Source organism: Dasypus novemcinctus, chromosome 26 (genome assembly GCF_030445035.2).
Source record: "Dasypus novemcinctus isolate mDasNov1 chromosome 26, mDasNov1.1.hap2, whole genome shotgun sequence".
Taxonomy (NCBI): domain Eukaryota; kingdom Metazoa; phylum Chordata; class Mammalia; order Cingulata; family Dasypodidae; genus Dasypus; species Dasypus novemcinctus.
The window spans coordinates 39,996,794-40,010,803 of record NC_080698.1 but is presented as its reverse complement, the minus strand read 5'-3'; the positions used below and the strand labels follow the sequence as shown (position 1 = coordinate 40,010,803).

The window sequence follows — 14,010 nt, the reverse complement described above, 5'->3', positions numbered from 1 at the left end:
GCTTCTTCTAGTACTTGTAGTAAAGATGCTCGAACAAAGTTTATTTGCAATTTGATTTGAGCAAATCAAGAAGCTCCAGAATCACTAGTGTTGGTTTTAGTAACTTCATCATTTGTCCTTTTTAAATAAAAGACTTGTCTAGCAATAAACAGAGCTGCGATTACAAGAAATGTGTCATAAAGAAAACTTTTCATGAACTATTTTTTAAAAAATCTCACTTGTATTCCTCAAAGACACTTAGTTGATTATGCTGTTAGGTATATATTCCTTAATCAAATTATTTATGGCTTTTATTTTCCATATTATTTAACAAGATAACCATTTCTTGGGGAAAAATAAAACCTTTCATGTTTTTTTTTTCTTTTTTATCAAGTTCATTAAAATCTTCCTAAACTGACATTTACTCTAGTTTGTGAAACTTCTGTTTTGCTCTTTAATGAAACGTTATTAAACTAATACAATAGGAAAACTCCTGATTACCTTTGATTTGGAATCCAAGATAAAAATTAATGTGGACACTCTAAACACACATAAATAAATACCCACCATTTTAGGTTCACTTCTGCACACACATACCTAGGACTAAGTCAATGCAATACACAGTAGAGCACAATATCATTTATACCTCCTGTACTCACATAAGAGAGGGTAGCAAACATAGATTATACAAAAGAGCAAACAATCCTAACCATGTTTCTGTTTGAGAACATATTATATATTCAGGAAAGGGAGAGAAAGAGAAAAGGCAGAACAAGGAAGGAAGAGAGGGAGGGAGGGAGGGAAGAAGGGAGGGAATGAGGAGAGAGAAAGGAAAAGAGAAAAATAGAGCATCTCAGTGACATTTTCCTTAGGTTGACAATTACATCACATTTTACACAGTCCCTAGGCAATTTTAAGGGGGTTGTTGTTCCAGGAATGTGTTAGAGGTAGAATAAGGTATCATGAGATCATAGACTTTTGAACCTAGAAAGGATCTCGGAAATAATACTTTTTTTTTTTTTTAATGGGGTATACCAAGGCACAGAGAGATGAAGTAGCTTGTTAGATATTGTAGGGCAATTTAAAAGCATTTAATGTAGGCTTCCACCATTATTGGAGATAATCTGTGCAGTGTACACACACTTTTTCATTCAGTGCATAGTCAAGTCTTGTTAACATTTAAAATCACCCGAAATTATTAAATGCTTTTTTTTTTTCATTCAACCATATCACTTTTGAACTTACTATACAGAAAGAGTACAGAGCTTTATTCCTTACCTTGCCTTTGTTGGTCTAGCCCATTAAAGTCTAGGGTGCAATTTGTATGGGAAGAGGTCCTACTCAACAGACGCTGAAGTCGTTCTGAATTCCCTTTGTGCTTCACCCAGAAGCTTAGGGGACAGACATTTATCCAAGGGCCAAGGGCAGAGAACCCTGGGGGCTTTACTATCTACTGGTGTGTCCTTAAGTGCAGAGTTCTTTCTACTTTGTCCAAGCCAGCACCTTTTAGAGCTAAGGGAGTACAATACCTGGGATAGCATAGAAATTGTCTAAAAGGCTGACAGATGCATTGCATGCATGCAAAACACATACATAGATATGCTGTCTCTGTATAAAATGCAAGCATTGCTGTTTATTCTCTCTTACAGCGCTTAAAATTTATTTAAGACTGATCAAATCACCAAGACTTTAAATGTACCTCTTAACTAGGTAACACCCATCTGGCATCTCCAGCTGTCAGGAGAGGAGACCCTAAACTTCTTCCTGGAGTGTCCAATTCCCATTTCTACAGATTAAGCACAACTGGAGAGGCAATGTCCCAATTTTTAGAAAAGAATAAAAGAGTCATTACTAAAGTAATAGGAGCATGATGTAAATCTTGGAAACACCTCTCAAAGTTTTGTGGTACCTAGATATACACACGTTTATCATCAATTAACATGAGGTGAAATTTCTAAATGTTTGAATTGAAAATAAAAATCAAACCTAGTTACTTCAGAAAAAAAAAATTCCTGTATAGAAATTTAAAAGAAATTCAGGAGTCATATGAAAATTCAGAAAAGAAAAACAGCATTTATTAAATTAGGTAGAAACGAAACGAACATTTGTAAAAAAAAAAAAATTCACTGGAAATTAATAGCTATTTCTGTTCCTGTGTCACTCTCTTAAACAAGATCACAGCTTACGTAAGGTCACATCCTTGAGCAAATTAGAGGAACATCAAAAATTATTTTAAAATATAGGAAGGTTTCCTCAGTAACCACCACGCGCAAAAGTCAGCCCTGCTTTGGAAGGAGGCAGAGGCAGTTGGTTACAAGTGTCCTGTGACTGGATCAAAACCACTTGCCTTTATTTCAGATTTCAGCATTTTAGGCTCTTAAACACTTACTTTTCCAGGAAAGCAGACTTTTCCACAAGGATAGCCCTGGGGCTGTTCGCTATATGGAGATACCACAGCCATTCTTTTGCTTCATCTTGCCAGATATTAAGTGTTCTTCATTGGTTTGCTATCTTTTTCCCACCAAAACTCTAGCTCCGAAAATGTCTGTACTCATATAGACAACCATCTATTTTGAATCGTCTCTCTCTTGCATTGTTCCCTCAACCAAATCTAACGAGAACATACTGAGGCCTCACCAGTGAGACACTTTCATACTTCACAGCCTGTGATTTTTCTCTGCTTTGAGACTTACTGCCTGTTCAGAAAAATTGTATTTGCACTCTAGAAATTACTGTATTCTCTGGCTCCATGGTCTCAAGCTCGATGTGGACCCTTCTATCCCCCTTTTCAGGGCTGAATGATTACAAGCTAACTTTGGTTCACATCAGCTTTGGCCATTGGTTCAAGTGGTTCAAGTCTGTCTTATTCAAACTCTATTCTTACAGTAGCTCAATTGTTCTATCTTTAACCCAGGAAGAAATTTGTGACTTATACTTAGATTAGGGAAACCCAGAGCAGAGAACCCACATATCCACTTTCACAGTGATGACAATCTTTAATTTCACAAGGGCATCGATCATTTGCAAGACACTATGCAAACATTAACAATTTATTAAATCCCAATGGCATTTTTTAAGTTCAATTCATCTCGCATGGATTAAAAAAATACTAATTTGATAGATTGCATTTGGGGATACATTAAAGATAAATGAACCCGGATTTGAAGTTATATTTCGCCCGTTTTTATTCATATCACTACTTGAAACGTGATGCATTCAAAAACAATAATGGGATAAGTACAGCCTTTCATTTTCAAATACTGCCCATAGAATGAAAAAGAAGATAAACAGCTTACATTTGCAAATAATCTGAAAATCACCCTCTCCCCAAAGTTTCTAAACATCATACAATTGAAAAACAAGAGAAACTTTCTTATTTCTGCATTTCTTAGTGGCAGCTGAGAGCAGCAAAATAAACCACCTTAAATAAATTCGGGAAATACTAAGAGATGCTTTGTTTATATAGAAGTACATGCAAGATTACCTCTTTCCATATAGGTTACTTTTACTCATTTTTCTTGCATTGCCCAGAGATACAGCAGAAGATAAATATATGCCCTAACCATCCTGACCTCCACAGACAGTGCAACCATGCTCCCCAAATTAAAAACAAAGCCAATAATTTTTAACTTCTACACAAGCATTCTGAAAGGCCCCTTATTTTCTTATATGAATCAATTATATAAGAGATCTGACAGAAACAGCAAGCTCCAAACAGATTACACTCTTGTCTCACCAGCTTGATTCAACAAAGAGCAACAGAACAGAAAATCAAATGCAGCTTGCAAAGTCACATTCACATGGAGCTGTAGGGAGTCAGAGGGGGAAAAAAACCTGGTACTTACAGAACTGTAAAGTAAAATGTCCCAGTTTCGCTTTACATGTTACAGCAAATCAAACAGGGATTTCAGCTCTCAGCAAGACCCGGTTTCCACTACACTGATCATCCAAGCAGAACAGGCCCTTATGGATTGCTTAGGCAGCTGGGAGATAATGGGACCATATTCTCAGCTGGGACCAGAGCTGCTGAGCTGCTCTCCGCTGTGCGCTGCATGGCTCTCCGCCGGCATTAATCAACGAGGACCCAGCTTCGCCGCTGTATTCCCCAAAGGATCGACATAATTAGCGCATGAATCAAAGACGCGCGCTGGGAGAGTCACACACATCTCTAACTGGCTCTCCTCGCATCGAACCTGATTAGGAAATCAAGTCGGTTCCCTGATCCAATGTATAAAACCTTTCAAAAATACAGAGACTTGCTCAGCTGTTTATAGATTTCAAGGGAGGGGTGGAGATTAAGGCTTCCTTCCCAGTGGGCAATTTAAGTAATTTCTCAACTGCAGACTATAATTACACTGGTTGTTCCTTACATATGGTGGGTTTGCCCGTTCAGGCTTCTCTGCAGGTCCAGGGGAGTGTACAAGCTTTCCCCCATGGATTTTATGAGGTGTGTATGTGTATATTGTCTTCAGGTTTAGTCTCTAGACTGATAAAGACGGTCTCTATGTGGGCATTTTACGTCTCCAAAGACAGGCTTCTTCACTGAGTACTGAAGTCCCAGGCATTCAATAGAGAGGGTCTGGCATGGTACTTGGGACCCAAAGCATTCTAAAAGGGACTGGTGATTTCCATTCTGCCTGCATAACTCAAAGAGCATTTTCTCTTACTCCTTCTGCATGGTTAAGTGGTCAGAGGTTGCAGCTTAGTAGTTTGTTTCTCATGCTTGGTTTGGCAAGAGAAAGACTTTAGTATTTGAATGTGAAAGTTTTTAAACAGAACATGTATTCTGTACTTTACGAAAACAACACCACTCCCCTTTTTGTCCACATATACTACCTTTGGTCCCTAAAGACATTTGTTTATGTAAATTTGACCTTAGTTAATCAAGTCTGAGTTAGAGATGTGAAACTTTCCAGTTTAGAGAGAGGAGACTCATCTCCTGTGTCACTCATTAAAAGGCTGTAATTAAGCTGTCCAAGTGATTGTTTAAAGGTCCAGCACACACAAAGCTCAAATGTGAGAAAGAGGGGAGAACTTTTAGAGAGTGAGAGAACCCGTGTTCTAGTCACCTTGTTAGAAAAAAAAAGTGGTGACCTATACCATGACACTTCCCCTCCCTGGCTTTCTGAGCCCAGGTTTTATTATTTGTACAATGAGGGCGTTGGTCCTCCATTATAAGGGTGCATACACCTGGTAAGAGAAACCAGAACAATGCGGAAGAAGTAAAGGTATGCTATTTATTGACTGGCCCAAATTTGGAAATCTTTGTTACCTTTGGGAAGCCATAATAAATTAGCTAACAGGCAGCTGCTTCAGAGACATTGAGGCAACATATTTGGTGATTCTGAAAGAATAACAAATGTGTGAAAAGGGGAAAACACAATTGGGTTGGGCAGAAAGTGGTTTTATCCAATTGGACACAAACTGTGCCTTCCTGAGAGTAAAACATTGGGATAAAGAGACAAAAATTGAATCAGAATGTTTTGCCCTCATGGTACCCCTCACTGGAGCACTGAAATTTGTGTGGAAAGAGCCTTTTGATAATTAACCTGATTGTTCCATCCTATGTTCTTATACTCCTATCTAAAGATAGTGAAAAAGTGGGGCTTCTCTTTACATTGTCAGTTCTGTTTTCTCCTGTGAAAAAAAATATGTATCATCAAGGTTAAAACAACCCAAGGTGTCTTAGGATTTTGATACTAGACATAGGGAATAAAAGGATAACAGATCAACACTTTTAGGATCCCTTATTCTAGCACTAGAAAAGTAGCTCACTCACAGGATAACTGACTTTGTAGATGATGTGTACTATTAGACCCTTTTGTGTTCATTAACATCTCAATTTTTCCAAACTAGATTATGACCTCAACTAGACATATTATCAAGCTAACAGCAACAATATGCAAAATCGGGGAAGATGAAACAGTGATTTAACCTTTTTGCTTTGACTAAACTTTTAAGCAATTTGATATTGGTTCAACATGTTTTTGCAAATATTTTCAGTGTAGTTTCTATAAGGTAACCCAAGTTTCTTTATTTCTTTGAATATTGTTGCAATTTAGCATACCTTGTAAAATGACTGGAACAAATTTCATGTTTGTTATTTTTATCTTGCTCATTATTATTGAGACATTAGCACATCTACTTCATGCAGCTCATGTGAGGTGCTGACAAAAATAGGTTAATTAAATAGCAATTGTGAATCTCAGTCATATTAGCAAACATATTGCTGAAGAGAATGAAAAGAGGAGCATATTAAAATACTTAAGTGTTTATTCAGTGGTAGAGTTGAAATAAATAGTTTAATTGGTTTTAAGTTCTATTCAATCCCTGTTTGCCTGGTAATTACTTTAATTCATCTTTGATTATGGTATGTGATAGATTTACTTTGACATCATGTGATTTGTTTCTAATTGTAAGTGATAATTACTAAAATTTTCTAACTTCCATCAATTCTCCATATTTTTCTCCCCTGAGACACCATTTTAAATATGGCATGATTTATATTAAGAGTCCAAATCTGGGGAATATCTGTTGTTGTTGTTTTTTTCTTTTTAAGGTCATAGCCAACATTAATGTCAAAATAAATACAGCAAAGACAGGGGAAAAGACCAACATGATTAGTAACTGCCAACCAAGGAAAGCTTCTTCACAAAAAAGCTGATACATTATCTCAGAATGCACGTCAGAAGTCAAAATACATAGAGATTGTTTTAGACTTTGCATTGAAATTGCAGGAAACTGTATGTCTTTGAGACTGTGAGGAGTCTGCAATTTCAACACACTCTTGTCAAGGCTAATAAGAACCTAGGGAATGGGCTCCTGAGGTCTCTTTCTGGCCATAATACAAGATTCAGCAAGTTAAATACAGCTCGGAGTCTCAGCAAATCTAGGGGCAAAATGAAAGTTATGGCAACAATTTCCCAAGAGGTCGAGGCTTAATCAATATTTTTAAATGTGTTGGAATCTTCAGCAGTAAGTCACCAGATGTGCATACAATTGCTCATTGCTTCTTCTAGAAAGTGTTCATATTTCCTATTCCTTGCCTCTCTCACTAAAAGTCAGAGTGGAAAACTGAGACAATGTGACATTTCTCCAGCTGGGAACAAAATTTCAAAGGAAAGAATGGCTTAGAAATCACTGCCTAGGCTATCCACTGGAATGACAATGTCAGCAGCAGTGACTGGACTTTCTTTCCACCCAAAAGTGATGGGGTCAGTAACATACTCTGTTTAAAAAATAACAAGAAGCAAGGTAAAAGTATGCAGCTGAACAAAAGTGCCTGGCCATAACTGTTTTTTTTTGGGAAATATCACATTCCGTAACAATGAACTCCAGACCAGGGTCACAAACCTAAAACAGTCTGCAGAGAAAATAGCCTAATTTGAAAATTATGTTCAAGTGGCATCAAACTTATATATAAACTAGCTAACGAGTGCAATAGACCCCAGTGTTTATCTATCACTAACTGCTCTGAAATTTGTAGTCACCATTAGCAAAAAGTGTCTGAATTTGGGAAGCATGTGTGTACATACATATAGCAGGTATGTAGAGAGAGAAAGAAGACATGTTGCTTTATAAGCATTATTTCTCATTTACTTTGTGGGTAGAGCCAACTTATCCTTATTATAAGGGTTAAGGAATATATGACAATTTTCTTATCTAAGAAGATAACAAAAATCCTCTTCCTCAGAAGATTCTGATACTCCTTCCTACAAAAGCTGAGCAAGTTTTAAGACTGATTTTAAATTTACCTGCTGACTTTTCAAGACAAACTTTCACAATAGTGTCATACTACATCAGGCTAAATTGATAATTATGTGTACTTTTAATGATGTGTATATTTCCATCATCATGTAAGACAGTGGTTCTAAGAGTAGGGTGACTTGGGCCCCCATGGACATTTGGCAATGTCCAGAGACATTTTTGGTTTTCATAATTGGAGGGAGTTGCTCCTGGCATCTAGTGGGTGGAGGTCAGGGACGCTGCCAAATATCATACAGTGCACAGGTCGTGCCCCTACAAGAAATTTTCTGACCCAATATGTCCATAGGGCTGCACGAAAAACCCTGATCTCGGGAGCTTGATGAGCTCCTCAGAGTTAGACTGCCTAAGAATCAAAGCTGTGTAAAATCTTATGATTTAAAAATCGACCAATTTTGAATGGTGTTTCCCTAGATGTAGCTGCAGTAGATAGACTAAAACGATCGATCTGCCTTTGGAAGGTACTTTAAACTTTTCAGTACACTTTCACACATAAATTACCACCTTCTGTTCAAACTAGTTGAAAGTTGAAAAATTACTGTAATTCCAAGTCTGTCAAAGCAAACATGGGTCTTAGAATAAATGATTAGTAAAACAAATACTAAGTAAAAAGCCAAGTCAGAACAAGAACCAAGTATATGGTCTTCTAGGCATGGAAGACTGATTCTCATGAAACCAAATAGACCTGGAAAAATGAATCGCAATGCACCTCTCTAATTCTCTTCCTTCCCTTACCGTGATGAAAACCAGTGAACACAGCTTTAGGCAAACTGAGCCACATGTCATTCCACATATGTAAATTCTTTCCGTATCTTTGATTAGCCCTAAAGAGATTCGCTGAATCTTTCGCATGTTCCCATATCAGGTTTCCAGTCTTTACTCTGGCAGTGGATGCAGTTTTAGCTTAGATTTGGGTTTATATAAATACATTTCATGGGCTTTCATCAGCAACTCAGTTGGTAGAAGTCTTTGGTATGCTTTCTTATTCAACAAATATTTATCAAGCACCTACTAACTTCATTGTCAATTCAAATTATTAGGGAAAAAAATCAAATCTTTCAGGGAATCTGCTTCCCTTCCAGACTTTATGCATTTATATTGCATCCCTACATTATATTCTCTGGCTCCGAAAAAGTTTACTGCATTTCTCATCATCCACTAAGGTCATTATTATTTATAATCGGCTTTATCACTAATGCAGTGCTTCATGGACTCTTCGGCTCTGGTCCTGAGCTCCTTTGTCGGCTCCAGGGAGTGCAGGCGCTAGGTGGATGGCAGGAGCTTTTCATTTTATTCTTTGGCATCCCTTCCATCAGCTACAAAAAGCCTTGTTCAGGCTTTTACATGAGGGGAGTCACAGCTAACCTTTGTTTCTTAAAGAGAAACTTTCTCCCCTTAGATCTGCTAGAGATGGAAAAAGATGAGAAAGAAGGTGCCCAAAAGAGGAGGACTGGCAGAAGCAGAGCTAAATACAAAAAAGTTCTTTTTTTTTTTTTTTTTAAGATTACACAGTGTTACATTAGGGGGAAAAAAAAAGAGAGTGTCTGATTAGAATGGGCAAGGTATCCTTACATACATTTTATGGAGTGAAAAAGAGGAATAAGATGCCTGCTTTTCTTCCCACATGATTTAAGAAAATGGGAAAACACTTTTTTTAAACCTTAGTTGATTTCCAGATAGAGAAGAGGCTAAATTTTAGAATGCAAGTAAATTCAGATGTTAAGACAGTATATAAGGTCCTCTAAGTTGAAATTTTAAATGTTTATGAAAATCTTTACCTAGATTCATACACTTTTAATATCTTTATCTATATTATGCAGAAACACTGCAAGCAAATGACAAATGTAGAAAAAATCAAAGTTTTAATTCCAGATATCAAAAATTCATATAATCTATACAACATATCCAAACAATCATATATAACTGCAAAGTATATGTCCACTCTTATTCTAAGTGATATATTTATTTAGGTTTTTGCAATTTTAGAACAGTTTTTAATCTTAAAGAAGGATGGCATAAACTCTAAAGCAAATATACTATATCTTCAACTTGTTGGACACAGTTGATCTGAAATAGTGTACAAAATGTTAGAACCTTGGAGAAGAATAGATTGCTCAATTTCACCTCATTCTATAGAATTAATCACTTTCCCCTCTTCAAATTTTCTTTTTAAAAATCTCTAACGTATGAACAAGTTGAATGAATAGAACAATGAATGGCTATATGGTTTTGACCTAGGACCAATGTGAACATCTGACCTCTACTTCCTATTTTTATTCTCTCCCCCCCTCCCCAATCCTCCTTCATTATCTCTTTTGTAAAACTTTCTTTTTTCCCCCCATATTTTAAAAAATCAACTTTATTGCAGGTGATAGCAATGTGTGTGTGTGTATTTTAAAGATACTTAGATTACACAAAATGTTACATGAAAAAAATAAAAGGGATTCCCCTATGCCCCACTCCCCACACCTCCCACCCTTCCCCACATTAACAACTTCTTTCATTAGTGTGGTACATTCATGTAATACTTTCTTTAAAAAAAATCATTTGAATGTGGCAGACATCATGGCACCTTGCCACTAAATAATTCTCTGAAGTATATACCAAATTCTATTTTTCCAAGGAACAAAATATTCCCCTACATAGCCATAGTTAATATAATTAACCCAAGAAATTTAAAATTGATACAAAACTATCATTTAATATTCAGTCCATCCTCAAAATATCCCAAGTGTCCCAATATTATACTTTATAGCTTTTTTATTTTTCTTTTCTCTGATCCAAAATCCAATCTGTGATCATATAGTGCTTTTTGTGGTCATGCCTCCCTTTCATACAGAAAAGATTCTGCACCTTTAATTGTATTTTTATGATAAGATTTTTGAACAATCTTAGCCATTTCTTTACCAAATGTCCTTCAACTTAAATTTTTCTAATTGTTTCTTTATGATTAGATTTAAGTGTTTGGCAAGAATACTATGCAGAGATATGTATCTCAGTGTAATACATTAGAAAGCAAATTTTGTCTGTCTGTCCTGTTATTGGTATTAAGTTTGATCACTGGATTTCTTTGTTGTAAGGTACCATTTGCTTTTGTAAATAGTAATATGTGGGTGATACTTTGAGACCATATAAATATTCTTTTTCCTAAAGTCTCCAAAAGTTTTATACTAGAACCTAGTAGGTTTAGCATACCTTGATAAACTTTGCCTGAATCAGTTATAACAAAAATGATTGTAAATAACTGGGATATACTTAAACCTCAATAACCTAAATAATTAACCCAATTGTCCACTGTATTTATTAAAGGATCCCAACACACTCACATAAACCATGGAACATGAAAGTGGTAGTAATGTTTACTTCCTGCAATTTTCTCAGAAGCAAAGGCCAATAACGACTGATCAAGCTATTTATGGGAATTTATCACCTGTTTCAGAAAATATGAAGATGAGAGGGGAAAAATGAAATTAATCATTTGTTTAAAGGGAAGAGAGGATTTGCCAGGATAAACCTGGAAATCAGTCTTAGTAATATCTTGAGTTGAATCATGAGACGTCCCAGCTCATATCTACTAATGCTAAAAATATACCACTTCTCCGATTAGGGTCACTTTCAACTTCTGCAGGATGCACTTTATATTCAGGAACCAAACAGTTCCTTCCAGACCTTTTAAATTGTGCCACTTATTGATCTCTAAACTGTTCTATTTTGTTGAAGCATTTTTCACCTGGAAATGAATAAAAAATGAAAAGCTATAGCTGAAATCCATTCTTTACAGAAATGTCAGGTGACCTTTCTAAAATAGAAATCTAAACACATCATTTTCCTGTTTGATATCCTTCAATGGATTCCTATCAATTACCTCATAAAGCTCAAACTCTACCAATTCATACAAAGTTCCCCTTCTCTCATGACTTCCCTTGTTCACTGATTTGTACTTTAAATTCCATTCATCACCCAAGGTTTTTTTCCCTCTTTCCTGCAAAATCCATGCTATTTACTTTTTCATGAAAATATATTCTCTCCTTTGTCTATAATTCTTCCCACCCCTATCCCTTTTCATTAAGGAAAGAATTCCAATTTTTTAGAGAAGCAGCTCGAACTATGAAATTAAGAGTGAACATCACAGTGTCAGCCAGCCTGGTAACCTAGATTCTCCGCTTGCTATTTGTGTGAGCCTGATCAAGTTACCTAACTTCTCCATGCCTAACTTCTATCAAATAGGGATATGTAGTGCCTATCTTGCACAGCTGTTACAGAAATTAAATATGTTAAATCATAAAGCTCTTAAAAATGCCCGCTGCAATAAGTACTCAATGAATGATAGCTATGATAAAGATCTTGATGATTCTTCCCCAATTTTTTATTATAAATTGTTTCAAACATAGAATAAAGTGGAAGAGCTTGTACAGTAAGCAACCACATACTTACTACTCAGATTCTGCATTTAACTTTTAGCTATATTTGCTTTGTCATGTAACTATTCATCCATACGTCCTTAAATACAAGAATGACTATTTGAAGACTTCTTGAAGTCATCCTCTCTCCTCCCCATCCAATCACCTCCACCTTCAGGAGAGCCTAAGGACATTTCCTTTGCGTTCCCATAATACTCAGGCACACTGAATTCTAAGTACCTGCTTATGTACCTACTTCTTCCACAGACTTCCTAGCATATAGTTCAGGGAATGGCTCAATAAATGTTTAAAGGATGATTTGCAGTTACAAAGCTGTGCAACACTACAGTTTTCATCAGGTGCTGGTGTAATTTGACAATTCAGTAATGAGTATTAGTGATAAATTTATGAATAATAATAAAAGTGCAGTTATTAAGATGTACAAAAGAGCCTTTGGCATGGAACCAGGGCATCAAGATTCTCATTCTGATTTGGTCATTTATTAGTCCTGTGCCCTCAGGTAAATCAGCTCATTTTTCTGGGAAGCACTTTCTCCATCAATAAAATGAAGGTAAAGTTCTAGCAATATGGTGAGCTCAGCCATCTCTTTTCACAGTCACAAAGAAATGTTAAAAGAAGGAAGTAAAAATATGAAAATTATCTAAATGCACATGTGTATACTTGAGCTTTAAAGAAAGAAAACAGGCATCAAGACAGAGCAGTAAGGTTGAACTGATGGTGGAGGCCCCAGTCATATGAGCCCTAAGACTAAGCAGGCTGCTGTGCCTCACAGCTGTCATTCACATACAGTATAAAGGGACTATACTTCCTCAAATAGTACAAGACACATCACTGGGGGCCAGGTAATGAGATTTGGTGCCATAGGGCATTAAACTGTATCTCTGACTCCTGCTTACAGCTAGGAGACTGGAAGATCAGTACCCTGTGAAAAATGGAAAGTAAAGCAACTCCAAGTCCAGCTCATACAAGTGCTTAAGAAGCTTGTTACCTCTAAACCTCGGGGCGGGAGAATGTGGTAGGCTGAATAATGCTCCACCGCAGACATCCAAGTCCTAATTACCAGAACCCATGAAAGTGGTGAAAGGAACTTTGCAGAGTTATTAAATTAAAGATTTTGAGTTGGGATGATTATCTTGGATTACGTTGGTGGGCTCAATGTAACCACAAGGCCTATGGGAGGGAGACAGGAGTATCAAAGGCACAGGCAGGGATGTGATGATGGAAGCAGGGAGAATTCCCAAGATGCCATAATGCTGGCATTTTGAGAGGGAGGAAGGGGCCACAAGCTGAGGAATTCAGGAGCCCTCTGGAAGCTGGAAAATGTAAGGAAACAAATAACCTCCTAGCACCTGCAGAAGCTCAGTCCTGAAGATCCACTTTAGAATTAGGACTTCCAGAACTGTCTGAGAATACATTTTTGTTGTTTTCAGGCACTAGGTGTGTTGTAACTGGTTAACGCATCAGGAAACTGATATAAGAGGTATAATCTGTTAACAAGTTTAAACTTAGTTTGCACCAGAGGTGATCCAGTGACCTTAAGGTGAAATGCTAGCACACACAAAAAACAAGCAAAAACTCTATAAATTCCTCGGATTCATAAATGAATTCAAACCTTCTGTGTAGGAATATGGCTACTGTCTTGTGCACAAGGGCCTCCCACAGAGAGCACGGAGTCTGCTAAGACTACATCACACAGGAGAAAACATCCCCAGGAGGAGAGAGAAGCTTCAATTGAGAATTGGCAAAGAACTAAAAATACTACAACAATCTAAAAGATACAATAAAGCAGGAATTTATATTGATTATAGAAAGAACAGTGCAGAGAATACAATTGTAAAATGTTCTT

The 14,010-nt window shown here is 36.7% G+C and overlaps 1 protein-coding gene across 18 annotated transcripts in view; it reads right to left on the bottom strand.

Moving 5' to 3' along the window:
* Positions 1-14,010, bottom strand: part of CNTN4 (contactin 4) — a 936,745-nt gene that overhangs the window by 522,911 nt on the left and 399,824 nt on the right. Inside the window, exon 1 of one of the 18 annotated variants that reach the window (XM_023585941.3) lies at positions 3,825-4,470. The exons of 14 other annotated variants lie outside the window; for them this stretch is intronic. The gene's annotated coding sequence lies outside the window, so the exon portion shown is untranslated. Of the gene's footprint in view, positions 1-2,368; positions 3,788-3,824; positions 4,471-14,010 lie in introns of those variants that run through there. 3 more of the 18 variants (XM_058288388.2, XM_058288381.2, XM_058288390.2) reach the window with 3 other exon arrangements.